We start from the raw sequence: 24,223 nt of genomic DNA, 5'->3' as shown, positions 1-24,223 counted from the left end.
TCATGAAAAGGATTCCTAACAAATTATTCAGCGAAACAACCTCACATGAGATTGGTTTTTAATCCTGAGACCTCAGTTACTCTGACCTCTGCTGAGCCACAGGCACAAACTGGGACAGTCTTGAGACCTGGCCTCACTACATTGATAGCTTGCTGTCATTTCTCTTTCTTGTTGGGTTATCAGGGGGCCAGGCTAACCCAAGTGCCCGGCAATGTGCATATTCAGTCGTGTCTGGCTCTTGGTGATCCCGTGGACTGTAGCCTGCCAGCCTCCTTCATTCTCGGGATTTTCTAAGCAGGAATACTGAAGTGGGTTGCCATTTCCTTTTCCAGTGGATCTTCCTGACCCTGGGATTGAACGCATGTCTTTTGTGTCTCCTGCGTTGGCAGACAGATTCTTTTCCAACAGTGCCACCTGGTAGGACAGCAAAGTGAGATTCTGACAATAAAGTTCTAATTCAGTTCAGCAGTCCTTCATGAAGACTCACAATTGAGGCAATGTGGGAGTGATGACAAGAGTCACTATTTATGTGCACTTATTATGTGCCAGACTCCCTATTAACTGTCTTGTATTTCCAGTTTCTAATCTTTACAACAGTTGTACAGAATTACAGAGGTGGGGAAGAAGACTCAGCAGAAATCAGACTTGGTAGGTCTGTTTAGTTGCAGTATCCATGGTTTTCCACTATGGACCTACCTCTTAGGTTTTTCCTTTTTCATCTCACTTCTCAATGTTCCCCATAGCTTTCTTTTATCTAGCACTGGCTATGTTTCAGATACTGTGCTTGGTGCTTTATAATGTAAACCTACTAAATAGATGATATTAGTTCTACTTATAAATAAGAAAGGAGGGCTAGAGTGTTAAGCAGTTTTCCCACATTGTCATTCCCACAACTAAGAGTTCCCATGCTGCATCTAAGACCTGTGCAGCCAAATAAAAATAAGTAAATATCAAAATAATAAACTGTGTAAATGTCACTAAGTTACATTTTCTAAATTTGAAGTGATTCTGTGTTTGGGATTAAATTGCTCTTCAATGGGCAAGTGCTAATGAAAATAAACATGCTCTAATATCATATTTAATATTATTAATATCATTTAATATCATAATACCAAATAATTTGTGTGTTTTATTAACTCTCTTTTATGCCTTGTAAGTTCTTGTCCTCAATCTTTCTATTAGCAGAAGTTGAATTCTAAGTATTTCACCTCTTTCTCTTTCTCTCTTTTAAAATATACTTTTTAAACTTAAAAGAAAAATTTTTATAGCAGAATAAAATCCTAGATAGCCTTCTTTGACATCTTCTCATACAAGCAAATAATCTCAGTTTTAAACAGGTTTTCTACTTCCATTTAAGCACAGACTACTGTCTGTATTTTGGAAGCCTATCCTAGACTGTGAAGCCAGAATAGACACGATACCTTATACAAGATTTTATCTGAGAGCTTCATGGATTGGCACAAGGAGCTAATGAAGCAAGGGTGTTGGTTTGATACCCTAGAAATCACATGCTTCCCATTCCTCTGGGGCTTCATTTTAACCAAACATTTAATCCATTTTTATTCTAGTAACAACATCATCAATAATAACATTTATTTAAAGCTTACAAGACACTATGGTAGGTGACTCATATGTATTCTTTGTCTTCATAGCAATCCTATTGCAAAAGGAATATTATTGTCTTGCATCTTAGAAGGGAAAACACAAGGTCAGAGAGGTTAGCAACCTTGCCCCTTGTCACAGAAAGTGACAGCACTGGGATTTGAACCCAGATTTATTGTACTTCAGAGCCCAAGCTCTTAAGCATTTGGCTGTAACACTTCACAAGAGATTCATTGTGTACTAGGAAAAAAAGATTTCAAAACTTGATGTATGGGAAAGAAAGGCATAATGCAGAGCTGAAAATTACTGTAGAGAGATCACTGTCTAGGATAATATGCTTATATTTCTAAAAAGGAAAAGCTGAAGCCTAGAAAAGTCTTGGGACATGTTCGTGTTCACAAACTAGTAGGGTGCAGCCATCCTAGAGCCTAGGTCTCTTGACTTTTAGAGCCATAGTGTTTCCATACATGCCCCCCTCACCCCCACCCCCACCCCCCGCCCATGATGTGTCTCCCCTCTGTTTCAGGGAAATATTTAGTAGAATTCTAGTGTAGAAGAGGGAAGGATGATAAGGGTAAGAATACAGTCTATTGCATTGGGAAGCTGAGCTCAGATCATTGGGCCAAATTCTTACTGACCTTATCTTTTAAAAGTTTCCGTGCTACATTGCTATCAGCTGTCATTATAACTAGATCTTTCCCACCATGTTCGACTGCAGTAGCTTATTGTTGTATGCACATTATATTTTGGGAGTGGAGAGAGAGGGGGTGAAAGGGAAAGAAGGAAACGGAGGGAACGGGGTGGGGGTGGGGGACGGAGAGAGACTGAAATAGAGACGGGAGAGGGAGACAGACAGGCAGCATCCTTCGTGGTGTGAGCCTTTCCCTTGTGCTGTTCCTGGAGGGCACCTGTCGCGTGAGACGTGCACCTGCTGTTCCTAAGTCATCTTGCTGGCTTGGTGTCTCTTAGATTGTGAGCTTCTTGCCATGCTGGGTGTGACTTTGGTGTTGAAAGATATGTGATTCTGCACAACGTGCTCCAACTTTTTCATCTGGTTCACAGCAGAAAAATGAAGGTCTGTTCCAGTGCTGGAGGAAAGGCTGGCTGACTTGGTCCCAACAGAGATGCTATTGTGTTTCTCTGACCCTTTCTAAGGATCTTAAGGGTAATTTTAACTATGTGATTTGGTAACCTAACTTCGTATAAGGTTAACCTAACCTCTACTGAATTTCTTTTGCATTTTCTCTCCCAGTTCTAATATACAACAATGTCTTTCTGGATAAGTATTCTTGTTGTGGCCCTACCACTCCAGCTCTATAGAGCATGTTCTGTCCATTGGTAGTTCTCAATCTCGTTACACTCCACACTGAATCCTGTTCACCTGGGATCACTATGTTCTTACAGTTGACACTGGTTCATTGATAAATCTGGAATATTGACCTTTCACATCAAAAACTAAGAATAATTAAGCAATAATATTTAGGAGGTTATCATATAAAGTATCTGCATGCTTTCTTCTTTTTCTCTCAAGTTTATATTTTTTATTTGTTCTGTGCTTCTTCATTTTTCTGAATTGGCAATGTAATATTTTTGCTCTTAGTTATGTGTGTACTGGGGCTTCCCAGGTGGCTCAGTGATAAAGAATCTGCCTGCAGTGCAGGAGACCTGGGTTTGATCCCTGGATTGGGAAGATCCCCTGGAGAAGGAAATGGCAACCCACTTCAGTATTCTTACCTGGGAAATCCCATGCACAGAGGAGCCTGGCGGGCTACAGTCCAAAGACTTGGACATGACTGAGTGCGTGAGCACTCACACATGTGTGTATTATATTTTGTTATATTTATTGCTGAGATTCAATCATTTTCCTCACATCTTGCCAATTCCGTTCCAAGTATCGTCACTATGTTTAATGAAAAAGTGAAAGTGAAAGGTGCTCAGTCGTGTCCAGCTCTTTGAAACCCAATGGACTATACAGTCCATGGAATTCTCCAGGCCAGAATACTGGAGTGGGTAGCCATTCCCTTCTCTAGGGGATCTTCCCAACCCAGGGAGCAAACCCAGGTCTCCCACATTGTAGGCGGATTCTTTACCAGCTGAGCTACCAGGGAAGCCCATTTATAACAGTGTGACAGAGACAAGAGAAATCAAAAAGGGATGGTGAAGGAGTCCTGAGCTAGTGACAGTGGGAAGCTGATGCTACTCGTCAGCCTTAAGGGGAACAGGTATCCTGTTATTGGAAACCAGCAAGAGCTGGAGATGTGAGAGGCTGACTGTTCAACAGGAACAGGAATGTAGCCACTGCCAGTCTGTGGTCTGACAGGGAGGAATCCAAGGAGATAAATGTCTCAACCTAACTGTCCTCTTAGCCTCCTGAGTTCAGTTCAGTTCATTTGCTCAGTCATGTCTGACTCTTTGCAACCGCATGAACCACAGCATGCCAGGCCTCCCTGTCCATCACCAACTCCCGGAGTCCACCCAAACCCATGTCTATTGAGTTGGTGATGCCCTCCAACCATCTCATCCTCTGTCGTCCCCTTCTCCTCCTGCCCTCAGACTTTCCCAGCATCAGGGTCTTTTCCAGTGAGTCAGCTCTTTGCATCAGATAGCCAAAGTATTGGAGTTTCAGCTTTAACATCAGTCCTTCGAAAGAACACCCAGGACTCATCTCCTTTAGGATGGATTGGTTGGATCTCCTCGCAGTCCAAGGGACTCTCAACAATCTTCTCCAACACCACAGTTCAAAACCATCAATTCTTCAGTGCTCAGCTTTCTTCACAGTCCAACTCTCACATCCATACACGACCACTGGAAAAACCATAGCCCTGACTAGACGGACCTTTGTTGGCAAAGTAATGTCTCTGCTTTTCAATATGCTGTCTAGGTTGGTCATAACTTTCCTTCCAAGGAGTAAGCGTCTTTTAATTTCATGGCTGCAATCACCATCTGCAGTGATTTTGGAGCCCAGAAAAATAAAGTCTGACACTGTTTCCACTGTTTCCCCATCTATTGCCCATGAAGTGATGGGACAGGATGCCATGATCTTCATTTTCTGAATGTTGAGCTTTAAGCCAACTTTTTCACTCTCCTCTTTCACTTTTATCAAGAGGCTTTTGAGTTCCTCTTCACTTTCTGCCATAAGGGTGGTGTCATCTGCATATCTGAGGTTATTGATATTTCTCCGGGCAATCTTGATTCCAGCTTGTGCTTCTTCCAGCCCAGCATTTCTCATGATGTACTCTGCATATAAATTAAATGAGTAGGGTGACAATATACAGCCTTGACGTACTCCTTTCCCAATTTGGAACCAGTCTGTTGTTCCATGTCCAGTTCTAACAGTTGCTTCCTGACCTGCATACAAATTTCTCAGGAGGCAGGTCAGGTGGTCTGGTATTCCCATCTCTTTCAGAATTTTCCACAGTTTATTGGGATCCACACAGTCAAAGGCTTTGGCATAGTCAATAAAACAGAAATATATGTTTTTCTGGAACTCTCTTGCTTTTTCGATGATCCAGCGGATGTTGGTAATTTGATCTCTGGTTCCTCTGCCATTTCTAAAACCAGCTGGAACATCTGGAAGTTCACAGTTCACGTATTGCTGAAGCCTGGCTTGGAGAATTTTGAGCATTGCTTGACTAGCATGTGAGATGAGTGCAATTGTGTGGTGGTTTGAGCATTCCCTGGCATTGCCTTTCTTTGGGATTGGAATGAAAATTGACCTTTTCCACTCCTGTGGACACTGCTGAGTTTTGCAAATTTGCTGGCATATTGAGTGCATCACTTTCACAGCATCATCTTTCAGGATTTGAAAGAGCTCCACTGGAATTCCATCACCTCCACTAGCTTTGTTCATAATGATGCTTCCTAAGGCCCACTTGACTTCACATTCCAGGATGTCTGGCTCTAGGTGAGTGATCACACCATCATGATTATCTGGGTCGTGAAGATCTTTTTTGTAGAGTTCTTCTTTGTATTCTTGCCACCTCTTCTTAATATCTTCTACTTCTGTTAGGTCCCTACCATTTCTGTCCTTTATTGAGCTCATCTTCGCATGAAATGTTCTCTTGGTATCTCTAATTTTCTTGAAGAGATCTCTATAGTCTTTCCCATTCTGTCGTTTTCCTCTTTTTCTTTGCATTGATCGCTTAGGAAGGCTTTCTTATCTCTCCTTGCTATTCTTTGGAACTCTGCATTCAAATGGGTATATCTTTCCTTTTCCCCTTTGCTTTTCCCTTCCCTTCTTTTTTTTTCACAGCTATTTGTAAGGCCTCCCCAGACAGCCATTTTGTTTTTTTGCATTTCTTTTCCATGGGGATGGTCTTGATTCCTGTCTCCTGTACAATGTCATGAACCTCCATCCATAGTTCATCAGGCACTCTATCTATCAGATCTAATCCCTTAAATCTATTTCTCACTTCTACTGTATAGTCATAAGGAATTTGGTTTAGGTCATACCTGAATGGTCTAGTGGTTTTCTCCATTTTCTTCAATTTCAGTCTGAATTTGGCAATAAGGAGTTCATGATCTGAGCCACAGTCAGCTCCCGGTCTTGTTTTTGCTGACTGTATAGAGCTTCTCCATCTTTGGCTGCAAAGAATATAATCAATCTGATTTCTGTGTCAACCATCTGGTGATATCCATGTGTAGCGTGTTCTCTTGTGTTGTTGGAAGAGGGTGTTTGTTATGACCAGTGCGTTCTCTTTGCAAAACTCTTTTTCCCTGCTTCATTCCATATTCCAAGGCCAAATTTGCCTGTTACTCCAGGTGTTTCTTGACTTCCTACTTTTGTATTCCGGTCCCCTTAGTCAAATCTCCTACTCTCCATTAGTCAAACCCACTGAGAAGCTAGAAGGCAAGAGAGTCCAGTTGTTGCTGGCTGTACCGATCAGCAGCTCAGGATAGAGCACCATAGATGGTGGAGAATGATTTGGAGGGACAGACGGAGAATATTCAGCAAAGAAGGAAAATCTTTTTATTTTTTTTATTTGGTTCTTGTTTGAAATATAAACCTATTTGAATGTGTTTACCCTTAAAAAGTTGTCAGTTTTTATTAGTCTTTAAACTTGAACGGCCGTTTAACTGTTAAAGCCAACTCAAGAACTGCTTTTTAAAGTATTAGATCATGTTTTTATTAGGTTCTATTTATGATGAAAGTTATGACCTAAGAGTTGCTTTTACTTTGGATATTTGACATTAAAATGACTTATAAAGAAGAAATATGGGTCCTTATTACATTTGGACCAATAAAAATGGATGAGATATTTATACAAAGAAATACTTTTTGTTGGATAGTTGTTTCTCAGTTTCCCTGAATGCTACTTTGTAAATACCCATGAAAATGGGGGAGAAAGTCTCTCGACAGAGGTTGTGACTATATATGTAATCTACATACCACTACTTTCCTTTTTAAAAAGCACACCTTATGTTTGGAAACAGTAATCATAACACAGGAGAGGCAAGGATCCTCCCAAGCCAGGAGCAGCCTTATTATACATGGGAGAAGGCATTTCAAAGGAGGATTAGTAATGTCTATAGACTGTGATGTGTTCTCAGTCGTGCCTGACTCTTTTCAACCCATAGACTATAGGCCACCAGGCTCCTCTGTCCATGGGATTTCCCAGGCCAAGAATACTTCAGTGGGCTGCCAGTTCCTTTTCCAGGAGATATTCCTGACCTAGGGATCGAACCCGAGTCTTCTGCATTAAGTAAGTAAGTGAATTCGTTCAGTTGGACACAACTCTAGTATTCTCCAGGCAAGAATACTAGAGTGGGTTGCCATTTCCTTCTCCAGGGGATCTTCCTAACCCAGGGATCGAACCTGGGTCTCCTGCTTTGCAGGCAGACGCTTTAACCTCTGAGCCACCAGGAAAGCCCCAGAAAAAGTCTAAGACCTTACAAAACTCAAGAACATAAAATGTTGCATCAGTGGTGTCAGCTTTATAGATGTATGCAATTAGAATCTATCACCACAGTTTAAGGTCCAAATCTAATATATGCACTGAGTTTGGGGGTAGGGAGGAGGGTCCCTTGGACAGGCCCAGTTTCAAAGGGCTTCCCTGGTGGCTCAGCTGGTAAAGAATCTGCCTGCAGTGCAGGAGACCTGGGTTTGATTCCTGGGTTGGGAAGATCCCCTGGAGAAGGGAACAGCTACCCGCTCCAATATTCTGGCTTGGAGAAGTCCATGGACTTCTGCAGTGGCAGGTGGATTCTTTACCACTGAGCCACCTGGGAAGCCCCATAAACTCTGGTAGAGGAATACAAAAGGGGCATGCAGAGTAGACCGAGAACTTTGATCTGTCCTACTTTCAAACATGGGAGCTGTTTGGCTTTGATCTCATATTGATACCAATTCTGCTGCTCTTGATGGTGGAGGGAGAGTCTTGAACCCCTACGGATTATTTGTATCTCTACATTCAGGAAGGAAAGCAGAGAATCTGGTGGTAAAGACTTCTCAGTTTATGAGATTAATCTATGTTAAATCAGTAGTGAGAAGGGACAGTTGGGATTTAAATAGAACCACATGCCCTGAAAATGGAATGGAATTTAGAGATCACCTGGTGTATTTATTCTTCAAGCCTAAAGGACAAAGCCTAAATAAATCCTGGGACACTCTCACTCTCAGCTTTTCCTAAAACAGTGCTTCAGTCAGGCAAATTATTATGCAAGCTGGGGTCTATTTGCCTTCTCTGAGCAAATCCATGGCTCTTCACCTCTTACTTGTTAGAAAATAATCCTTTATAATTGCTGGTTTTGTGTTTTCAAAGAGCTTCCCCTTAACTTTTAACCCTACCCATTAATCACAGAGGAAGAGACTGAAACACTGAAAGTAAAGCCTTAAATTTAGCATCGGTGCACTCTGTAACACCATGGAGCTGCCTTCTGTTGACAGGATTCTGTACTGGGAGAGCAAACTCTTAAAAATAGGGAAAAGATACCGAGAGGCAGTTGTTGGAGGGATTCTGAAGGCATTCCCGTTCCTCTACTAAGGCCTGGAATTTCCCCAATTCTACCAGTTCACTTTTCTGAATCTCCTATGACCTTCTATAAGAATGTGACTGTCCATGCTGGAGAGTTATTTGCTCAAATTGAAGTGTGTCTGATAGAAATTGTTGAAGTGTTAATTACAGCAGGTTGTTTGATAGGTCGATGTAATAATTGATGTGACGAACAGTTATTAAGTATTTACGAAGTTCAGAGGGCTGCTGTGGGTGCTGTGAGTCATAAAATGTGTGTGTGTGTGTGTGTGTGTGTGTTTATGCTCAATTGTGGTCAGCTCTTTAGTCCACCAGGCTACTCTGTCCATGGGATTTTCCAGCAAGAATGCTGGAGTGGGATCAAACCTGCGTCTCATGCACTGCAGGTAGATTCTTTACCACTAGTGCGTACCACCTGGGTAAACGGGAGATAATAAATGATTCCTTCCCAAATGATTTTATAATGTAGTCAGAGACCCTCCTCCAGCAGAGAGGGAGGGATATTTGGGATATCCCAAATAGTGAAATAACCCTGAGTTTTCTTGTAAACGTTGGATTTGATAACAATTTTGAGATGTGTATTTGACAGCATTACATTTTGTGATGGGGTAACTTGAGTATGAAGTAGGTTTTCAGGGGACAGATGAGATGTTTAGTGGGATGCCCTGTAACTAAGATGTTCTGTGGATAACATATCTGTGTTCCATGCAAATGACTTATGAATTTTTCAAAATATTTGAGTTATCTTGGGGGCTATGTTTAAAAGGAGAAAGAGCAGAGGTTGAAATAAGAGTATGGAATTGTTGGCCCCAGCTAGTAGAGTTGGATTCATGAGTTTTGAGGGTGGTAATGTACAAAAAGTGAAATTAGGCTGCAAAATGTGTAAATTTTTCAGACAAGTGTAGGGAACCTAGGCTATCTAGAGGTAGACAGAGAACCATACTGTCAGAAGTTGAAGAAAATATGATTTCAGTAATATTTGTAGTTTTAACATGAAACATTTTAAAATCACCTTTTTTGAGGTGTAATACATCTACAATAAAGCAAACCCATTTTAAGTATATTTCAGTGGGTTTTGGTAAATTGGTATAGTTGTGTAATCACCACAATCAAAATACAGAATATTTCATCACTACAGAAAATTCCCTTGTGTCCCTTTTCAGTTATTTTTTACCTTGACTCTTGGCCCCAGGCAACTGCTGATATACTTTCACTGTAGATTATTTCGGTCTTTTCTAGGATTTCATCTGAAAGGAGTCATACTGTGTGTACTCTTTTTGTCTGGCTTGTTTTTGCTCAGCATGTTTCTGAGATTCAGTCATGTCTATCTGTATATTAGCAATTCTTTCCTTTTCATTTTTAAGTATGTATCCATTCAGCTCCTCATGGATATTTGGGTTGTTTCCAATGTTTGACTACTGTTAATAAAGCTACTGTGAACATTCATGTACAATTTTTTTATTGAGATATAGTTGATTTACAATATTGTATTGGTAACAGGTGTACAGGAAAGTATGTTATACATATATATATATTATTTTTCCCAATTTTTTCCCGTATCCTTTATTATAAGATACTGAATATAACTCCCTGTTCTATACAGTGAATGCTTGCTGTCTATTTTGTATATGGCAGTATATCTATGTTAATTCTATACTCCCAATTTATCCATGTCTCCCCATCCTCTTTGGTAGCCACAATTTGTTTTCTATGTCTGTGAGTCTGTTTCTGTTTTATAAATAAGTTCATTTGTCTATTTTTTAGATTTCACATATAAGTAATATCATATAATATTTGTCTTTCTCTAACTTACTTCGCTTAGTATGATGATGTCTAAGTCCATCCATATCACTGCAAATGGCATTATTTCATTTTTTATGGCTAATAGTCCATGTATATGTATATGTATCTCTGTGTATCTCTGTGTGTTTGTGTGTCTATATATATATATATATATATATTACAGCTTCTTTATCCATTCATCTGTTGATGGACACTTAGGTTGCTTCCATGTACAATTTTTAATTAGAAATATGTTTTGATTTTTCTTGGATGAACCTAAGAGTGGAATTGCTTGCTGTATACTAAGTATATGTCTACCTTTCTAGGAAACTGACAAACTGGTTTCCAGGGGATTGTATCATTTTTTGTTGCAGTAGTGAGTGAGAGTTCAAGTTTCCCTGCATCTTTGTGAACACTTGGCATGGGCATCCTTTCAAAATTTTACCCAATATATTAGGTGTGTAGTGGTATTTTATTGTGGTTTTAACTTGTGTTTTCCTGGTGACTAATGATGTGCTTGTTGTCTATTTGTATATATCTACTTTTGTGAAGTGACATGTCTTTGGTCATTTTTTTATAGTGTTGTTTACTTTCTTATTGAGTTGTAATGATTCTTTATATATTCTGGATATAACTTCTTTATTAGATATCATGAATATTCAAAGTACTTTTTGACTGCAAGAAATTACTGAAAATCTTGCCACAGTAGTGGTTTCAATACATAATCAAAATAAAAATATTGGTCTGGTTGCTAAAATGTAATACATTTTCTCTGATGTAGCTCGTTTGAGTATAACAGAAAAACGTAGATTAAAAATACTTTTTGTCATTTTCGATTTCATGATATCAAATTTCAAACAAGAGGCCTGTCTTCGTATTGCTTTTCAGTATACTCTGAAATCCACCTTTTTTTAAAAAAGTATATATTTTTTTAGACAGCTGCCAGTTGAGTTCTAATTTCACATTCCATTTTTTTCCTGGCAACACCTTTGAGAAACATATGCTTCCAACTTCAGATACTGCTTTTTGCTCCATATGCCTCCTGTTCCATTTCTAGGTGTCAGGAAGGCATTTGGGCTGGTTATGTGCATGATTAAATTCATGGAGCTTCTTGGAGGAATCAGGCCCTCCAAGTTGGAGGGAGGGCTTCCCTGGTGGCTCAGATGGTAAAGAATCTGCTTGCAATGCAGGAGGCCTGGGTTTGATCCCTGGGTTGGGAAGATCCCTTGGAGAAGGAAATGGCTACTCACTCCAGTATTCTTGCCTGGAGAATTCCATGGACAGAGGAGCCTGGTGGGCTACAGTCTATGGGGTTGCAAGAGTCAAACACAACTGAAAGATTTTCACTTTCTCAGTTCAGTTCAGTTCAGTTGCTCAGTTGTGTCCAGCTCTTTGCAACCCCATGGACTGCAGCACGCCAGGCCTCCCTGTCCATTACCAACTCCCAGAGTCCACTCAAACTCACGTCCATTTTGTCAGTGATGCCCTCCAACTGTTCACTTTCTAATAGGAAGGAAAAGAGAACTTGCCTGCTACCAATTTTTAAAAAGTGACTTAGGAACATATAGTGCCATCCCTCTTCCTGTCAGTGACTTTAAATTTTAAGCTATAGGAACACTTGTGCTGAATTGCTTCAGTTGTGTCCAAGTCTTTGTGACCCACTTGCTCATCAGCTATTCCTTGTGCTGTCTCTGTACATTGCCCTAAAGCTTAACTTCATGGTGGAGAACACAGACATAATTCCCAAGAGTACTTAGAGAACAGATGCTGAGGGCAAGAGAAGGAATTAGGATTCTTGAATGCTTCTAATGCCATTCATTTCTGTCCCTCCTGCCACTTATTGTCATCTGCTCTTGTTGACATAGTGGCTCACAGGACAGTGTTTGGTTCGGTGAGATGGAATAGGCATTCTGCAAATGCATTAGTGTGACATATTTGGTATTACGATCCCCTGTTGCTGAAAGGTATTAAAGAAATCTCCCAATCTAGGTATAGGCTTTTCTGGCTGGCTTCATCTAAACTTACATTGTTATGTAAACTATAAAATGACAGATCAGTGAAAGTGTTTCTTCTTTTAGGAATTGTTGACCTTTCTGGAATTTATATTTCTGGCCTTGTTTACTTTGAATATATCTAATCAATGGACAGTAAGTGATGTGATTCCTGGATGACTAAAATAGATACCTTTTCCTCCTGTCTCACAGACTTTAGGCCTAGCAGAATTTCTCTAGCTTCACTCAGAGCTTATGTTTTCTATTAAATATGACTTTCATAAGTCTGGTTATCTGGTTTCCAGGTCCACAGCTATTAAAAGCAAAAAGGAAGGTGAGGTGGTGAGGGACTCCTATATGCAGAAACACTGATAGCAGATCAGAGGAAGAGACCACCATATTAAAGAAAGGACATGATTTTCAAAACCAGTTTGGGGTCATATAGTAAGATGTAGCAAATCCCGTTGGACCCCAAGGACATCCCTGTGATATAAGTCATACTAGTGACGTGATGGTCCTGAGTCATAAAGAAAATATTAAGCAATCATCCTGTGTTCTTTGTAATAAAATTCTAGGTAGTTTTCATACCAAAATCATTAAGTAAACATTGTTATACATCAAGATTTAAGGCTTTGGCCATCAGGAAAACTTTCTCCTGTTTCCTGTCCTGATTCTTCTGTGCCCCTCGTCCCCATCCCCTGCACACACACACTGTGCACACTAACTCCTTCTTATCCAGGACTCACCTGCTAAGGGTGTTTTCCTTAGGAAAATTGATTTAACTGCCCCTTCTTTGATTACCCTTTGCTTGTATGTATCTTCGTGACATTCAGAGCACGATATGGTAATTGCCCATTTACTTGCTCAGCTTTTGCACCAGACTGGAAGCTATTCATTGATATATATGCCTAGCGCAGTAGTACTGGAACAGAATAGATGCTTAACAAATAGTTCTTGAATAAATGAATGGCTGAACAGATGTGAATGAATCCAGAATAACTTCTGGGGTCCATTCTAAAGGAGATCAGTCCTGGGTGTTCTTTGGAAGGACTGATGCTAAAGCTGAAACTCCCTAATACTTTGGCCACCTCATGTGAAGAGTTGATTCATTGGAAAAGACTTTGATGCTGGGAGGGATCGGGGGCAGGAGGAGAAGGGGATGACAGAGGATAAGATGGCTGGATGGCATCACCGACTCAATGGACATGAGTTTGAGTGAACTCCGGGAGTTGGTGATGGACAGGGAGGCCTGGTGTGCTGCAGTTCATGGGGTTGCAAAGAATCGGACACGACTGAGTGACTGAACTGAACTGAACTGAGCCAAGATTTGTCTGTACAGTACTTTGGAAAAGCAGCCTGCCCAAACCTTTTGAAAATGTGTGTTCTCAGCTGTTTGGAAATATCTGTTACATAGAATCTCAGCAGATGAGGTTCAGAGTAGAAACAGGGATGTCTTTCAGATGTGAAAGACAAACTGAATCTAAAAAGTTGTACCATGTGTAAATATTCTAGCATAATAGAAAAATTATAGATTAAATGTGTCTGTCCTTAATGGTTTTTGTTTGGTATTAAAAATGCCCATATCACATCACACAATTGGATAGATTATTTTCCTATAATTAAATAATTTTGGAAAATGATACGTTGAGAACCTTGAATAGTTCATCATTGACTTGACTGAGAGAGAACAATAAGAAATGTGCTATACATCTAGTCAGTAATAAAATACTGTCATTTGGAATAATTTTAATCCAGCAAAGAGACAAGACTCATCACTAACAGGTTTGCTAATAATCAGAAATTAGAGGACATGTATAACATTAGGTGATAGCTTTAAATTTCAAAATGCCATGTTCAAGTCATTAGACCTAGAAGCACAGTGATACATACAAATGAAGGGAAGTTGAGTTTAAAGTTTAGTGCCAGGAATAAAACAGAGATTAGAGCAAAGGGTTATTAAACCCTGGGTAGTTAGTGAAAAATATTGTCAAATCTCAGACTAGGATAATGGCTTTGAAATATTCCCTTTTTTTTTTTTTTTACATGCATGAGAATCATAACCACCAGTACTATTTAGCTTTAGAATAAAATTGGTGAAACCCACTAAAGACAGGAAGAGTCTGGTTAGACTGGATATTTTTAGGGCCAGCTCTGTGCACCCTTTGATTCAGCAGGAGGACTGACCAAGAAGCCTTTTCTGAGGGCCTTTTTTCTTTCTCTTTTTCTTCCCCTTTGGCCTGTGACAACTGTGTTCTGCTTTTTCATTTATCTGAGGTCATAATTGAGGCCACTTAAGAACTGGGCTTTCTTCCAAAATAGAGTATTTACTTGTGACCATTTTCACAGTGCTGTCTTAAAGATAAAAAAATAGCCAATGGCTCTAATAGGTATACCTGGGCCGTGTTCTCATGCTGCTTATGGTAGGTACCTTCATCAGCTCAAGCACAGAGAAGGCTGTTAGAAAGGGAGAGGTGCCTGTTATACAAAAGCTAAAAGTCTAATAGTTTGCTTTCAGACTGAAGAAAATTTTTTTCTCCCGTTGGAAGTAGCTGCATCCAAATGTCATATATAGACTTTGTCCTGTTTTGTATTAGAACGTTAATAAACGAGTAGCTGGTGTGAATTGCTCTATGAAACTTGGGCTCAAGAAAACATTACTTGTCTTTATTTTTATCGCTTGAGTTAAATTGGTTTTTGAGCCCTTCTTGTCAGGGTTGGTGAGGAATCTGATGTCAGTTGTTGCTGAGGTTCTCCTCCAGTGCTCCCGCCACCCTCCCACCACCCCCACGCCTGTGCACTGTCTTGTCTTGGTCTCCCAGGGTTTAAGTGGTCCTGGGAACACAAGGAGAAGTCTGGCCCTGAGCTGTCATCATGGTCACCAAGGCTTCTTCTGTTTACTTTGCCAAGGCTGGAGTAGCACTCCACTGCCCGGGTCTATCACTGTGAGGGGCTCTCTGAAGTGCCCACCCATGGTCTGTGTCCTTGCAGACAGGCTCTGTGGTGCCAGCCAAGGGCAGTATGCCCCAGAGCCAGAACACTCATTGTGGTCACTCTATTCAGAGGTTTGCCACCTCTGAGGGCTTTATGGAAATAAGGGCCAGGCCTTCCAGACTGACCTGAGGGATCCACTGCATCCCCAGCCTGCCTCTCACCCTCCGCAGGCTCCTGGTACCTCCACTCTGGAAGGACTTTGCTTTGCCTTGTCTTTGACAATGAGGTTTATGACCCATCTGGAAGCTCTAAATGGATAAAACTCTAGGACCACAAAAGCCTCTTTGCTTTCTTATGCATAAGATGGTTTTAGTTTTTAGGACTGCAGTATCATGGTCTCCCATCCCCCAAGGATGAACTGCATATTTTGTTGAGACAGCTGAAACCCAGCAGTTGCATTTATGCATTTAGTTTTCATATCCTGCCACATTAAATCCTCAGTCACTCACATTCCACCCCCAACCAAGTTTTTTGCAAGGCTTATCATGCATGCTCTGCAACTTAAGAATTTAAGGTCTTATATGCCTTGCAAGTGTGTTATATAATCTTAAAAAGAGACTGGTGTGCCATTCTCCCTCTCTCTCACACACTCACACACAATTTTTAAAGGCCTGAGAATGCGTGTTTTGGACAATCTCTTTTATAAATCAGAGGGTGGTGGTGAGGGAATCTTTGTCTCAGAATGCTGATATTATAAAGGTACTTTGCTCATTCCCCAGACTGTCTTCATACACTAGAAACTGACTATACACGATCCAAATGTCTGTCATCCACCAGGTTCATCACTTGCATCCTTCTGGTTCCTATTATGTAATTGACCCTCCCATCTATATCTAAAGAACTTGATGGGATCTTATAGTCTTTCATATTCTTAGGACCATACAACTCTAAAAGATACTTAAATGATATAGATTGAATTTGGATATCTTGTATATACCTTAAAATCATTCTCATAGCAGTAAAAACTGAAAGAATTTATGCATTTTTGGTATGTGCAGATAAGCAAACTTAGATGATTCTTAAAAAAGAAAAGTTTTTATACAGTTGGCATATGTGTCAGGCTCTGTGCTAGGCAAAAAGAAGACAGTCATGAATTCTCTCCTCATAAAGCATGTGATAAAGTGAGATTGACCATATCCTAGAAGTGAAATTCAGGTAATATAAGGACAGGTTATTTGTATATCAGGCCTGTTTTACCAGTAAATTGCCAATGAATAAACATCCAAAGGTACTAATTTACCCCTTCTCTGGAGTGAAACTAATGCCTGTCCAATTTGCAGTTGCTATAAAATTAACTTAGAGATTTTAACTGGCAAAGTGACTACAATTTCTGTCTGGTTACATCAAGAATAACCTCAAGGAACAAAGAAAAAAGTCCAATTCTAAAAGCAATCGATATATTCCCTATTCACTGATGAGCTTTATTTTAAAATGAAGTCATCTGCCTTTTAAGATCTCGCTTTAAATATTATAATAAAACTTGATCATAAGGAGTTTCGGCATCTTGCCTTGAAGTCCGTCAGGAAATTGGAATGAGTCAGAACCTAGTTAGACTGATTCCTGCCTTATTTCCACTTTAAGATATTTTTTTTTTGAATGAATGTTTTATCATTCTGAAAGAGCTTCATGAGAACCATATGCTTTATTTCCTGATTCTTAAGAAAGGGCTTTAGGAGTTAGTCAAGATGACTTAGAAAATGTGGCCTTATTTTAGCAAGTTGTAGGTCATTGCATAGTACACGCAGCTGGTTTATTAAGTGGATTTAACTCATGACAACACGTGAAATAGCTTTCTTCTCTCACCACTGCTCTCAAACCATGTCACATCAAAGAATATTGGCCTGGGTGCTAGAATATTAAATAGAAAAGTAGTTAGCTAAACTTCATTAAAAAAAAAAAAAAGTAGTTAGTCATAAGGAAATGCCAGTTTCCCCTCAGTCACCCTCAATTTTAAATGAATATTGAAGCTGAGTTGGAAATTCAGACAGTGTAAGAGAGCTTACCCTTTTTTGATATGACCCCAGAATGATTCTCTGCTGGGCAAAATAGTCTTTTTCCACAAAGCTTGTATGGGTGCGACTGAACCTTGTGTGCATGATAAAGTCTCAGGACAATCTTCTTGGGTTCTGAGACTCCTAACATCTTCAGAAGATGATTTTTTATTCTTCTCAAGGGAAGTGGTTGGAATTATCCAACTCTGTTATCTGATACTCTAAGACAAGTTAAACCACAAACTGTATGCCCCTTTCCCAGAGAATGAGCAAAGAGCGTAAAAATTTTTCTACAAATGCCTTGTTGAAGGTCTTTCTTCAGAAGTTACATTCACTCATTCTGTTTATTTTTTAAATTTATTTGTTTTTGGCTGCCCTGGGTCTTTGTGCGGGCTTTTTCTAGTTGCAGTGAGTGGGGGCTGCTCTGTTTTGGTGTGCAGTCTTCTCATTGTGGTGGCTTCTCTTGTTGCGGAGCACAGGCTCTAGGCACGTGGGCTTCAGCAGTTGCAGCCCTCGGGCTTGGTAGCTGTGGCTCAAGGGCTTAGTTGCTCCATAGTATGTGGAATCTTCCCAGACTGGAGATTGAACCAGTTTTCCTTGAATTGTTAGGCAGATTCCTATCCACTGTGCCACCAGGGAAGTCCTCTGTTTATGTTAGAAAAGAAATTAGTTAAGGTTTAACCTCTCTCCTAAATGACAGAGGAGGATGTGCTTGGATATTATCATTGAGCCATGATTTCTGCCCTATGAAAAAAATTATTGTCTTAGGCACAGTCAATTGAGTATTCCCACAGTGCTTAGTTATGAGGAAAACCCAGCCACAGCAGCTTGAAGCCTAGGAATTTTGGATACGTTGAAGAATCCAGTCTTGCAGAGGGTTACAATAGTGTGGGTAATAGCTTGGTATTATTTTTGAGAGGAACATAAAAAACTTTTGGCTGTTCTCCATCTCTTTATATTCTTAAACTTCTAGAATGAAAGGAAGATGCAGCCCAGAGACAAAATCAGCTTTAGTTTTGGCAAGTTCTATCCTAGGGAGAGAGAGAGAATCAAGTCTAACCAGGCAAAATATGTCCTGATAATGAATGGGGCAACTTCTTCATGTGGAAGGCAGCACCTACTATATATTGCTCTCAAGAACAGAATAAAATAGTTTAAGCAGCCATGGGGCTTAAGTGTTAGAAAAATATAGTGTCCTAAGTATAGTAGGCTTCCTGGAAAACATTTGCTATTTCAAGGCTGGGTAGAGGTACTGGCATATGCCCTCCACAATCAATATGTAATATGTAACACCTTGTGACGTACTATAAGGCACAGAGCAGTTGTATAGTGGATTGACTTCTCCACAAGGGACCAAGATAGGTCAGTTACATGCTATTTTTACAAAGTGACAAGCTAAATTCTGACTTATGTCTGATGATATGAAATAATTCACATCTAGATTTCCTTTCAGATCTATTATTCTCTGTCAGATATTTATTGACATAAAACCCCATTGAGGTTCATTTTTATCTCGCTCAGCAAAAATAGAAAAATGACTATTCTCTGCTGTTTGTTTTACATTCTGTTTAAGAATAAACTGCTTCTGTACAAACACACTCAACTTGTAAAATTCTGAAAATCGGCAAGCTACTTCTAATCATGGAAGTCAGCTCTTCGAATTCTAAATGTGGAAACCACACGTTGTTATCAAACAAGAAGCAGTCACGGCCATTTGCAACAGCCGCTGTTTGGCAAATCTGATTTACCAGTTCACTAAAATCCCTATTTGTAAGTGTCACATTTGCATGCATAAATTTGAATTTCTCATTCCAGTTCATGCTGCCAGTGAGTTTTGGAAGTAGGAATCATTATAGTTTTGAGAGGTTTTTAATTTATTTAGTATGTGTATGTTGTAGAGCCATATAGATGGAAATGCAATATAGTTTTATTTAAACTACCCATTTGGTGATCAAAACAACAATTGAGTTTGGCCTAATTGTTCTAATTTTGTCATTATTAACAAAAATTTGTGGTCTTCAACGTTTATAGTGGTTATAAAGTGTTTTAGTGAGTCCTTGTGTTCTCAGGATGCTGGCTGATGGTTTTGCTGTAAACTAGTCTACTATTACTGGAAGCAGAATGCCAAACTCTTCTAATTCATCACCTTAATAAGCCCTCATCTGTGCCACTAATAATAAGAATAAAAATAACTACCTTAATGTTTCCAGAATTGAGGTTTAGTCATGCATATTATCTCAGGTAGTTTCCTCAGATGAAAGTGGTGATATTTTAATAACGAAAGCAGACATTATGAGGGAGTAAATTGAAGTCTAGAGAGGTTAAATGACTGGTCCAGGGTTGAAGAGTTAGTTAAGTGTAGAGCCGGAGGGGACATAAATCCCACCTTCTAGTTCTGCTCATCCCTCTCTTACAAGGCACTTGCATCCTTTATGGGATACTCATGCCAGAGTTGATGGTGGTGGAAAATTAAGCCTACTGGAGCTGTAAGGCAAGCTCACCTCATGGCCATAAACCTCTGGATTCAGTAATCTAGCAGCTAGGACCCCTGATGCTGGCAGAAGTGGAGGTACAGGTGACGGAAACAGGATAAGAGATACAGCCCTTGAGACAAGGCTCCTTCAGGGACCTAACATTGAGGAGCCAGGAAGGCTGGCTCTGTAACTAGTGCCCCTTTGCCCTAGTTTAGTCTGATTCCTTTTTTCTGCTAATTCATATCTCAACTCAGTGATTCCATCTATTTCTAGAGGGCCTTCTGAACCATGATTGTACCGTGCATTTTGATGATTAGAGGTCTAGAATTTGGGAACTAAAGTCTACTGACCATTAGGCCAGGTTCTTTATTCAAAGGTGAGTGGAGTGAGGAAATTTGAGACGAAACAGCTAATAAATATAGTACGCCTGGGACCAGAGCTGTTTTATATCTCTTTCCAGCATGTGATTGCTCTCTATATTTTCATTTCAATAAGCCTGACTCCATACCAAAAATTTAAGCTCTTTGAGGCCAAGGACTTCTTAGACCTTCCCAGGATAGCTACACAGTGCTGGAAAACTCCACAGTCATAGAAGTACATACTAAGTTGCCTTTAGAGCAAAAGCATTCTGCTAGCTGTACTGGCTGTGTGGCTCCTTTCAACCAAGTAGGGGGATATTTGTTTCAGTTTGAGAAGTTTCTTTTCTGTCTTCATTATGAATGTGCTATGCTGAAGAATTGATGCTTTTGAACTGTGATGTTGGAGAAGACACTTGAGAGTCCCTTGGACTTCAAGGAGATCCAACCAGTCCATTCTGAAGGAGATCAGCTCTGGGTGTTCTTTAGAAGGAATGATGCTAAAGCTGAAACTCCAGTACTTTGGCCACCTCATGCAAAGAGTTGACTCATTGGAAAAGACTCTGATGCTGGGAGGGATTGGGGGCAGGAGGGAAAGGGGACGACAGAGGAGGAGATGGCTGGATGGCATCACCGACTCGATGGACGTTGAGTCTGAGTGAACTCTGGGAGTTGGTGATGGACAGGGAGGGTTGGCGTGCTGTGATTCATGGGGTCGCAAAGAGTCAGACATGACTGAGTGACTGAACTGAACTGAACTGATGGCAATGGTGTCTGTGGGCACTGAGTTAAAAAATCAGATACTATTGTCACAGGCCTGCACTCTGACCCAAACAGATGGGGACCATGACAACATTCTTCTGGGCCCTCCTGACTTGAATATTGGTTGGGTAGAGCCTGAATTGATAGAGGAACTTTAAGAAGCAAGTCACTCGCACTTGTTTTATTTCAAGTATATTCCAAGGAGCTCATTATAGCCCTATAAATAGTCATTGATCCTCTCAGGATGCCTCACAGCAAGTATTTCTGTTTTACAGATGAATCAAGAAAGCAGAAGTTGGTAGGTTTGCTACCTAAGGCAAATGGGTTGATGTCGTCAAATAGAAGCTCTGAAGGTTGATGGGGCAGGAGGCCTTTTTCTGCATCTTTGCCTTTGCCAGATATGTGTACAAGGAACGTCCCATGCCTGAAAGTAAAGCTAGAAAACCCTAACCTGTGTTGCTTTAATATCCCAACCTCAGCAAAAGCCCAGAATCAAAGCCAGCTGTGTTATCTCTTCTAACCAGAAGCTGTCTTGAAAGTACAGTTGGAAAAGCAAAATAATTTCCAGTTTTGTCTTTGAAGTTGTCTGGTGTGATAGCATGGGTATTTAATACCTACTGTGGATATTTTTAAAATAGGGAGAATTATAAAGTGATAAATAGAGGAACTGTTTGAACAACCACATTTTAAGTCCTAAAAAATAACCTACATAAAATTTGTTTTTCACCTTGACTTTGTAGTTGTGTCTGCATTCTGATGAATTTTTTTTCTTTTTATATTGGAGACTCAGACATGCTGGTGGCAAAACTGTTCCACTTTATGTGATTTTTGTAGGCTGCTGTAACAAAGTACCACATACTGCGTGGAATAAACAGTAGAAATTTGTTTTCTCTCAATTCTAGAGGCTAGAAAGTCAAAACGAAGGTGTCGGCAGGATTCTTCTGAGGCCTCTCCCCTTGGCTTGCAGATGCCTGGCTGTCTTCTCCCTGTGTCTTCAGGGGGTCTTTCCTCTTTGTGAATCTGTGTCCTAATCTCTTCTTGTATGAACCGTAGTCATATTGGATTAGTGCCCATGTTAATGACCTAATTTTAACTCCATTACCTCTTTAAAGCCCTTATTTCTAAATACCTCCACTTTCTGATATACAGAGAATTGGGATTTCAACATACAAGTTGTAGGGGCTACAACTCAGTCTGTGGAAGGTATTTTGTTGGGTTTCAAGTATGACTTGCTACTGAAAGAGTTTCAGTTAATTTAGTAACCACAAACAAGGTGGAATCTAATCAGAAATCAGCTTGATGTTTGCTTCTCACTGCCCAGTTTGAATGTATTCGGTGAGGGAAGTTCTTCCCTTACCCCAGGATGAAAACTTAGGCAGTCCTATGACTTTCTGACAATTTACAAGTAATATCCTTGATTATTGGGCTTCCCTGGCAGGCTCAGATGGTAAAGAATCTGCCAGCAATGCAGGAGACCGGGTTCAAACCCTTGGTCAGAAAGATGCCCTGGAGAAGGGACTGGCTACCCATTCCAGTATTCTTGCCTGAGAAGTCCCATGGACAGAGGAGCCTGGCAGGCTACAGTCCTTGGGGTCGCAAGGAGTTGGACACAACTGAACGACTAACACTACTTTCCAGTGTGTACCCATCCTTGATTATGGGGACTTTTAAGTTGTAAATACAATCTCAGGTCAGAGGATTAAATGAGCAGTTTGATGAGGTCATCAAAACTTCAAACTTGATTTGAAATGAGATCTTCCTATTTCCCTCATGCAGCTAAGACCTTTGTGATTGGGATCCCTGCTCGAAGTTTCTCATCTTGCCAAGGTCTAAGCAGAAAAAGGGAGGGGCAGGGAAGTGCTCTTAACTGATGGTGACACAAAATGGCTTCATGCTTTCAGTGCCTCCTAAATGCTGAAAGAGTCTCTCTTTCCTGGTCACTAGTGTGAGTTTTTCAGCCTCTCCCCTGACCTTACATTTTACTTAGTTATGCTGTAAGCATTGCTTTCCCGTTACCTCCTGTTCTCAGTCGTCCATATCATACAGACTGTATGGAGTCTTTTCGCCGCTGCAAGCCATCCTCCTGGGCAGGACCCATTGTCTTCTCTCTCCCACTAGCTTCCTTGCCCTGAGCCCACATCTGTCCACAGGAAGTGCTTGAGGGGATCCTGTGACAAGTGCTGGGGCTCAGGCCAGGCCAGCTTGGTCACCTTGTCCTCCCGCCTCTCCTTCAGTTCTTGCGCTCTCTCAAGAGGGAGCCAGCCATCCATTCCCCCAAACTCCAAATGGGGGGACACATGCTAGGCTGTCCAAATGATATTTTGGAGACTCTCTTTCCTGACATGAAGGGAAAGGAGATGTACCCACCACCTGCACCAACCTTCTGTGCACATGTGAAACAGTGCTGCCCCATGAAATCTTCCCTGGAAAACCTTCATTGTCATTCTCTTGACCCTTCCAGTTTGCACATGGGTTAGGTCTATTTAGAATCACAAGTGAATTATTAAATATTTCTTTTACAAATTTGCCCGTGGGCCTGGAACTTCAAGTGGGAATTTCACTTTCATGGTATCTCAGTAGAAACTTCCAATTTAATAGACCTTAGGAAAAAAAAGTACTCTAAACTGTTAAGTGCTGTACAAGTGTAGGGAATTGACTCCCTTTGCTCTGAAGAGGTATAGGGACTGACTGTGCCAGAAACAGAAATACAGTGTGGCTGTCCTTGACAAAGCAGACCTTTCCAACAGATTTATAGAGGTTGGTTGGGGGGACTTTGTTTTGTGTCTCATTGATGCATGCTTTATTACTTAGTTAAGGTAGAATTGTTCATAATACATAGCTTTCAATTTATGCTGCTCTCCCAACTAAACGTATAAATGGCAGTAATCAAGACAGTAGGGGACAAACACTTAAAGTGAAAAATGAGAGTCACCCAAGGAGCCAGCATTTCTCTCCCTTTTAGTTTCTGAAGCCTTCTGTGTGCACAAATACACACCACGTCCACACGCTCAGTGGAGGCTTCTATGGTTGTGGTACTTGGCCAAGATGCCCAGACTGATTGGCCAATCCATAGCTCACTCAGAGAAGAATGTTCTTCATTCAAGGGTTGGAGAAGTTGTCCTAGAAAAGTAGAGATCCAGTAGGAAGCTGCACCTGTCCTTGGAATTCACATGTCTCTCCTTCATCTATTAAGTTTATTTAGCAATTATTTACTGACCATCTAGTTTCCCCAGGCATATATACCAGACACTGGGTCTATAGGATAAGTTAAACAGACAGAACTTACAAATAGAAACAAACATC

General features: G+C 40.5%; 1 protein-coding gene and 1 non-coding gene across 2 annotated transcripts in view; one reads left to right on the top strand and one right to left on the bottom strand.

The window, feature by feature from the left end:
* Positions 1–24,223, top strand: part of PPM1L (protein phosphatase, Mg2+/Mn2+ dependent 1L) — a 327,274-nt gene that overhangs the window by 164,905 nt on the left and 138,146 nt on the right. The window lies entirely within an intron of this gene.
* Positions 7,396–7,468, bottom strand: TRNAC-GCA (transfer RNA cysteine (anticodon GCA)). The gene has a single exon. It is a non-coding gene; the product is annotated as a tRNA-Cys (tRNA).

Source organism: Budorcas taxicolor, chromosome 1, assembly GCF_023091745.1.
Source record: "Budorcas taxicolor isolate Tak-1 chromosome 1, Takin1.1, whole genome shotgun sequence".
Classification (NCBI taxonomy): Eukaryota; Metazoa; Chordata; class Mammalia; order Artiodactyla; family Bovidae; genus Budorcas; species Budorcas taxicolor.
The sequence above is the reverse complement of the archived record's forward strand: the minus strand, read 5'-3'. Positions and strand labels throughout refer to the sequence as shown.